At 54.7% G+C, this 7,853-nt stretch overlaps 1 long non-coding RNA gene across 1 annotated transcript in view; it reads left to right on the plus strand.

Moving 5' to 3' along the window:
• The first annotated feature begins 4,535 nt into the window (after positions 1-4,535).
• The window catches only part of LOC125446128, a 202,291-nt gene continuing 198,973 nt past the window's right edge, over positions 4,536-7,853 (plus strand). The window contains exon 1 of the long non-coding RNA XR_007246371.1: positions 4,536-4,928. This is a non-coding gene — a long non-coding RNA (uncharacterized LOC125446128). The remainder of the gene's footprint in view (positions 4,929-7,853) is intronic.

The raw sequence follows: 7,853 nt of genomic DNA on the forward strand, positions 1-7,853 counted from the left end.
CTCATGAAGATACCTCTGAGAATTTTGGTGCAGCTATCTTAATAATTGCACCCCTGATAGCAGGCACACCCTAAAATTTTCCCCAGATTCTCCTTTTAAATCCACCCAGTTCCTGCCAATGTTTGTTTTCTTTCTTTCTTTTATTCTTTCAGTGCCTAATAAAGGTTGTTGTGGGGGGGGGGGGGGGGCATCAAACTCAGGTTTTGCCCAGGGCTCCAGTTTGCCTAGGTACGCCACTGTTCCCAAGTTTTTGAGCTTTATGTCTCCGCATCTGCCGGAGATTTCAACCGGGAGAGAGCAGAAGCCGGGAACGCCGTCGCTGCATATGGCAAATGGGATCTAAACACACCATTGGGCTAAATGCAGCTCTAATTATGCTTCTCTCCTCTCCCCCCCCCCGCCCCGCCCTGCCGCATCATTTTCTTTCCTTCCCCAAATAATTCCCAACAACCTAATTCAGAGCCCCCTTTTCCAAAAGTCACGGCATATTGTGTCATTTTCAGGGAGCCGTCTGCATGGCCGCCCAAGACGTCTTCCTTGAGTGCTAATAGCTAGTTGAGGACTCTGGCGCTGCGTAGCCCTAATTAGGTTTATTTCCCCAAAACGTGACCCTTCGCACTTGGCGGCGCTTTGCTTCATCCGCCTGGCTAGATGCGAGGGCAGAATAGGGCACTAAAACGGTTTGAAGTGTCAGCAGGAGCATCGTGGTGAACGCGTACGTTCGAGTGGTGCCTAATTGGCCAGAAGAAGTCAAGGCGGAAGAATCCAGGACAGCTCCAGCAACGGGCAATTTCAGCCGGAGGCCGACTGCGGTATCCCTTGGGCATAGCCCTTCTGGGATTGCCCCATTGAGTATTCCCCTGTGAGATTTAAACAATAACAATACTTCTCTGCATGCAGGAAGGCAGCACGTCAGGGAAAAGGCGTATCTTGACCTTTATAGGCTAGCTTTCTGCAAGCAGGGAGCAAACACACCTGACCCGGGACCCTATGCATTTTATAGCTCCATGCAGGGTAAACAATTTTTCCCCACTTGGGAAGATATCTTGGGTCAACAGCAGAGGTGGGATCCAACCAGTTCTCACCACTTCTCTAGAAGTGGTTACTAATTTTTTCTGAGTGCCGAGAAGGGGTTACTAAAGCAACCTCCCTGCCCAATAGGGACTGGAGGGGCGTGTGTGCAGCGGCGCCACTCAGAGGTGGGATCCAGCAGGTTCTCACAGGTTCCCGAGAGTAGGTTACTAATCATTTGTGTGTGCCGAGAGGGGGTTACTAATGGGTGATTTTGCCACGTGGTTTTTGCCTTAGTTACGCCCCTCCTCCGCTCCTCAGCAGTAGCGCGTAGAACTTGAAGCAGTCTAGCAGGAGGTGCGCCAGCATGCGTGGCAGCCTGCGCCTGTGTGCATTCGTTTCCCGCCCAAGGACCGGCGCAGCGGCTGTGTCCTTGCCACAGCCCCGCCCAGCAATGCCCCGCCCCCAGAATGCCCGGCCACGCCCCCGTCGTGCCCCGCCAAGCCCCATTGGCGCTACGCCACTGTTTGAATCCCACCACCATGGGAACCTATTACAAAATTTTTTGGATCCCACCTCTGTTTGAATCCCACCACCATCGGAACCTGTTATTAAAATTTTTGGATCCCACCACTGGTCAACAGGCAACAGGTCTGGCCTGCTGTCCAATCGGTAAGCTCACTACAGAGGCATAAATAGATGAAGCTTTATACCACAGAGAGCATTAACCAAGGCTGTTTCCCCAATGGTGAAGAGTTTCCATTTTGCACCTACTACTGTGAATGCAGAGGAGGAGGAGAGGAGTAGTAGTTTGGATTTATACCCCCCTTTCTCGTAAGGAGACTCAAAGGGGCTTGCAATCTCCTTTCCCTCCCCACAAGAAACACCCTATGAGGTAAGTGGGGCTGAGAGAGCTCCGAAGAACCGTGACTAGCCCAAGATCACCCAGCTGGCATGTGTTGGAGTGCACAAGCTGATCCGGCTCCCCAGATAAGCCTCCACGGCTCAAGCGGCAGAGCGGGGGATCGAACCCGGTTCTCCAGATTAGAGCGCCTCTGCTCTCAACCACTGCGCCACACCGGCATTTGTGTTTGCTGTGGATCAGCCGCCCAGCAGCCTTTGGGGTCCTTTCGCAGGGCTCAGCGCCACAGCCTCCGCTCGGCAGGCAGAAAGTCGCGAGTTCAATTCCCGACATTTCCTGTTAAAGGCAGTAAGACTCCGGGGAGCAGCATAGACAACACCGACTCTGATGGGCCAAGGTTTTGACTCTATAGAAGGCAGCTCTCCCCCCCCTCCCCCCGCTGCCATTTTCCCCACTGAACTACCTGGAGGCTTTAAAAGAAAAAAAGGCAATCGGTAATGCTATGCTGCTAAAATGCTCTTAGGAATCGTTTTTGAAGCCCTTATATCACACCTGGGCATTATACGGCCCGCGGGCCACATCCGGCCCGCCGGATGACCCTGACTGCCCCCCCTGCCTTGCTGGGGAGCGAGGCGCCTTTGAAAGCCCCGCAGAAGCCGGTTGCCTTGGCTGCCGGCTTCTGCGGGGCTTTCAAAAGTGCCTCGCCCCCCTGCCTTGCTGGGGAGCCAGGTGCCTTTGAAAGCCCTGCAGAAGCCGGTTGCCTTGGCTGCCGGCTTCTGCGGGGCTTTCAAAAGCGCCTCGCCCCCCTGCCTTTTGGCCCAGCCCTCCACAATATTTTCTGTTTCTTATGCGGCCCCATGGAAAAAATAATTGCCCACCCCTGCCTTATATGGTGCAATGGGGGAAAAAAAAACACAGCTCCAAAACAGCCTTTTCAGGAAACTCCCCTGCCTCTGCTCGCTATCAGATTCATCGATCTCGACCTGCCATGCGTAATCGTATAACCTTTTATAATTGTCTTTATTGGGGTTCCCCCCCCCCCTGCTTTTTTTTGCAGCCTTCACGGTCTAAAAGTGGGAGACATCAAGAGGCGTCGCCCCTTTGTCTGAGCTGGGCAAGACGTAAAAAGCTCCTTTTTCGGATGGCTAATTCTTAAAGGGACCAGAGCGCTCTTCCCTTCCCTCCTGAAGAGAGGAGGGGAAAAGGAAATCAGCCTGCCGGGGAGGAACAAATTGCCTGCAGGGTTTTTATTTTTGAAAATAGAGGCCTGTTCAGCGGTCTCGAATAGTATTGTTTGGCAACGAGTTTATCCCCTCGGGCAAGTCACAGTTCTCTCTGAACTCTCTCGGCCCCACCTGCCTCACAAAGTGTCGGTTGTGGGGAAGGAAGGGAAAGGAACTTGTAAGCCACTTTGTAGACTCATTAAAGGTTGAGAAAAGGAGGGTATAAGTCAAAAATTCTTCATCCTATCTGCTCTTTGTGAGAAGGAGGAACAATATGGCAAACTGCCTTTAGCCCCTGCTGGTGAGAAGTGTTGTGTTGAAAGACCTCTAAATTGACCTTGGGCTGGGAATCCTCATGCTCTTTGCCCGGTCCGCCTCGCAGGGTTGTTGGGTAGGTCAAACGGAACAAGGAAGGAGAACCATGTATGCTCCTCGGGGTGGGGAAAATGCACTCGATAAAAGACTATCTAGCCATGGAATATCTATCGTCGGATGCGAACCAAAAATGTAGGGAGGTCTAGAAGTTTTGACTGATCAGGTTCCCTCCTGGAACACAGCTGCTGTCACAGACCGTGCCTCTGTCCATGTGCAGAGTTCCTTTTCCCTCCTGGGAACAGGGAGAGAAACAAACCTATCCCTTCCAAGCAACTTCCTCGTGGACCTTTGAACCCCTGCGCTCTGCTCCGTTTGCAAGGGGAGTCAGGATTTCTCTGCGCCGCCTCTATAGCAAGCTCCTTCCTAACTGGAGCCAGTCTTCTGAGCATACACAGAGCACTCCAGTCCAACAGCAACTGGGCGAGTGGGGCGGGCTTCTATGGAGCTTCCAGACCAACTTGCCCTCCTCCCTAAAGCTCCCATCCCATCCCATCCCACCCCCTTACTGAGAGCCAACGTGGTGTAGTGGTTATGAGCAGGTGCACTCTAATCTGGAGAACCGGGTTTGGTTCCCCATTCCTCCACCTGAGTGGCGGAGGCTTATCTGGTGAACCAGATGTGTTTCTGCCCTCCTACATTCCTGCTGGGTGACCTTGGGCCAGTCACAGTTCTCTCGGAACTCTCTCAGCCCCACCTGCCTCACAAGGTGTCTGTTGTGGGGAGAGGAAGGGAAAGGAGCTTGTAGGCCACCTTGAGTCTCCTCCTCCTCCTCCTCCTCCTCCTCCTCCTCCTCTTCTTCTTCTTCTTCTTCTTCACTCGAGGTCTGCCCCACGGGGCAGATTCTCTGGGGCGCGCACAGCCGGGCTAGGGGAAGGCGCGCGTCCAAGACGCCCCAGTTGCCAGAGCCAGCGAGGGGGACGGGGGCGGGCAGCTGCTTCTCTCCCCCGCTCCCAACACACACACACACGCGCACGCACACACACCCCGGGAGAAGCGGCGGGGCGGGCATCCTCCCTCTCTCTCTCTCTCGCCGGCTGATGTCATTTGCGGATCGCCTTCCTGTGCCTGCGCCTTCGCCAGCCACCGGGAGGGGGACCCGAACCGCTCGCTGGCTGGCTGCTTGGCTCGCCGGCTGGCCGGCTTTTGCGGGCGTCCGGAGGCCGGGGAAGATGTGAGCAGGTTCGCGGGGACGCCGGCCGCATCCCGGGGACTCATGCAGGGGCGCACGGCCAAGGGGATGCTGCGCGCGCCGGCCCCCTCGCCCTCTCCACCGCCCCCTGCGCGCTCGCCCGCCAAGACCCGCCGCCCCCCGCCCGAGTGAGCGCGGCTGCGGGGCCGGACGGGAGGAGGGACCCCCCCCCCCACAACGTCGGAAGCCCGGGGAAGTTGGGGCGCCCGGTTGCCCACGGGGGAGATTCACCCGACGCCCCCCAGAAGGGGCAGGTGGAGACAAGCCGGTGAGTCGGGGGGGGTGTGTGCATTGAGCAGGCTGGCTGTGATTTCGGGGGGGGGGGGATTAGTGGCAAGCCTTTTTCCTTCCAATCTGGGGGGGGGGGCTCCAGATTGGGGGACCCCCTCTTGACGCCTGCTTTGCCTCTATCTTGAAGGGGGGGAGCTCCAGCGTAGAACGACTGTAGGAGTGACAGAAGGTAGGAGCCAAATGGAGGTTAGCCCAATGGAGCTTCCCTGTTCGGAGGCAGTATATCTCTAAAGACTGAGTCGGAGAGAGAGACTGCCTTGCTGCTTTTGGGAGACATCTGGCGGGCTGCCAGGAATTGGGGGGGGGGAGGCGGCAGTGCATTGGGCTAGTAGCCACAGTTCTTCGGAGCTCTCCCAGCCCCACCCACCTTACAGGATGTTTGTTGTGGGGAGAGGAAGGGAAAGGAGATTGGAAGCCCCTCTGAGTCTCCTTACAGGAGAGAAAGGGGGGATATAAATCCAAACTCTTCTTCATTTTAGTGAGGTTCATGGAGTTGGGCAATTGTATGCAACTTGCTTTCCGTAGGATGGCTGGGTGTTGTGAATCCCCCCTAACCCCCCCCCCCCTTTAAGGCATCTCTTGATATCTGCTTTGCAAATCGCTGTTTGGAGGAGCTAGGTTCTTGCAACCCATTATGGGGTTTCCAGAATGCCAAAGCAGAGCTTTTCCCCGTTAGCCAGATGGAACTTCCATGCGCAGATGCAGTCTACCTCTAACTACTGAGAGAGAGCCATTGTCTTGCTGCTTTGTTGAGACATAGGGCTGGCTGCCAGGAACTGAGGGGCTCATGGAGCTGGATAAATTATGCAACTTGCTTTCATAGGGTGATCGGGGTGGGTGGGGAGCTCAGCTGGGGGGCCAGAGAAGGCTTTTAGCAACCTTGCGAGGAAAAAGGATGTCGAAACTTCAGATCCATGCGGGACGGCTTTTCTATTCCTGGGTTGAATCGCCGGCGAGCTCTCACAAACGTTCTGGATACTGAATTGGACCATTCGATTTCCTTGCCTCTAAGAAACTGGATGTTAGTATATTATATTGAAAACAAACAACCACTGGATGTTCAAACTTTGCACCGTTTTAGCCAGGACTCTCCTTGCATTGCTGGCCTGGAACTCTTGCAAAGATGACGGATACAAAAACAGACCGCCACGTTGGTGTTGTCTGTACTGCCCGGCAGTGGCTTTTTAGGGTCTCTGGCAGAGAATAATACTTCCCTCCAACCCCTGGCTGCCTGAGAGACTCCAACAGGATACAGCCAGGCTCGAACCTGGGACTTTCAACACACAAAGCGGCTGCCCTTCCAGCTGATCTGGGGTCTCTCTCCATCGCAAAGCGATTTTATTTTTTTTTAGTTCGAGCACCAGGTCACCCGGCTCAATATTCTGACCGCCAAGGGCGAGTTCTTTCCAGATGCCCGCGAGCAGAGAAATTTTTCGTCTGGAGGCCCTGGGGATCGAAACCGAGACCTCGTTTGCACGCTTCTGCTAACCACCGAAACCGACTTCGATCCAGTCGGACTGTAGCTGCGATGGGAAACACGGCGTGGAGCATCTGGATTCGTCCTGCAGGATTCGGCTTGCGTTTTCCTGTGGTTTCCTCCACGCCTTGATTCGGATCTCATGCTGGCCCGGAGCTCCCTTTTACACAGTCTGCTTTATTCAGTCCGGTCTGGTTTGACGGTTAGGAGATCTGGACCATGTTGGGTGACAAGAGGTCCGTCTGAAATTGGGGTCTTCAGCTGTCTCGGGACCGGGGGGGGGGCGATTTTGGGATTTTGAGCGGATACCCCTGCGAAATAGCCGTTGTGGAGGTCCATTCCTGAAAACGAGGGAGTGTTTGTACCAAGTGTCCTCCTCCAGTGGGATATTTCCTGCAGAGACTCGGCTCGTCGTTTTGGGGGTGAAGTTAGCGTGTACCAGGAAACCCACAGCAGGGACCCACGTTGCAGATAGATGCGGGAGCTGAACAATGATCCTGTGGATCCCAACCTGGACCTTCTACATGGATCTTGTGTGATCTACCACTCAGCCACAAACCTTCCCTGGATTGCTGTTTATAACCTGGGCCCTTTCTCTCAGCGAGCCCGAAAGACCTGCATTTGGGTCACCTTCAAGACAGCGAGAGAACGCCGCGCGCATAACCTTTGCTGTGGTTTGCGTACCTCGCCATAATCGAGCTTGATGTTATCGGCGCGCCGAGATTGCCCTTTTGTGAGGTGGAGAGAATGGCTTCTTTTGCATGCGCGCCTGGTACATAGGTTCATTTGATAAGTGCGAACAATGGCCTTTCGCTGCCGAGGGCTGATCAGTTGGCGTGGAAGAAGGGGGGGCTCCCGAGGGATAGCTGGGAAAAAATTGGGGTGATCTGCCTTCTCTCGGGGGCACCCTGCTTTTCCGAACAGTTCCTTCTGCATCTGCCGAAGAGGGCTGACCACGCGGGCCTACTTTGCAGGGTTGTTGTTGACTGGTATTCGAGCGCTTTGAGCCAATGAAATGTTGTCCGGATGCTGAGTGCTGTGCTTTTAAAAACACGTTTGAGAGCTGAGCTGTGTTGACAGGCACCGTGCCTCTGAACAGCTACAGGCTAGCTAGCAGGAATTGAGGTTGCACATGAACACACATGAACCTACTGGGTCAGGATTTGGTTAGTATTGTCTACTCAGATTGGGAACAGCTGTTGCGGTCTCAGGTGGAGGTTTCACACCTCACCTATTGCTTGAGCCTTTTGTTTGGAGTCCCTGGGGTTTTGAACCTGGGACCTTCTGCATGCAAAATAGTTGCTCTATCACTGAGCCACAGCCCATCTTGGGGAGGTTTGCTTCCTTTGAACCCTTACCCTTTCCCTGGAAGCCTTAGGAATGTCCTCTGCCCTGCTTGAGCACCTGTAACTGGGATGGAGATGG

The sequence above is a fragment of the Sphaerodactylus townsendi genome, linkage group LG17, assembly GCF_021028975.2.
Source record: "Sphaerodactylus townsendi isolate TG3544 linkage group LG17, MPM_Stown_v2.3, whole genome shotgun sequence".
In the NCBI taxonomy this organism is placed as follows: Eukaryota; Metazoa; Chordata; class Lepidosauria; order Squamata; family Sphaerodactylidae; genus Sphaerodactylus; species Sphaerodactylus townsendi.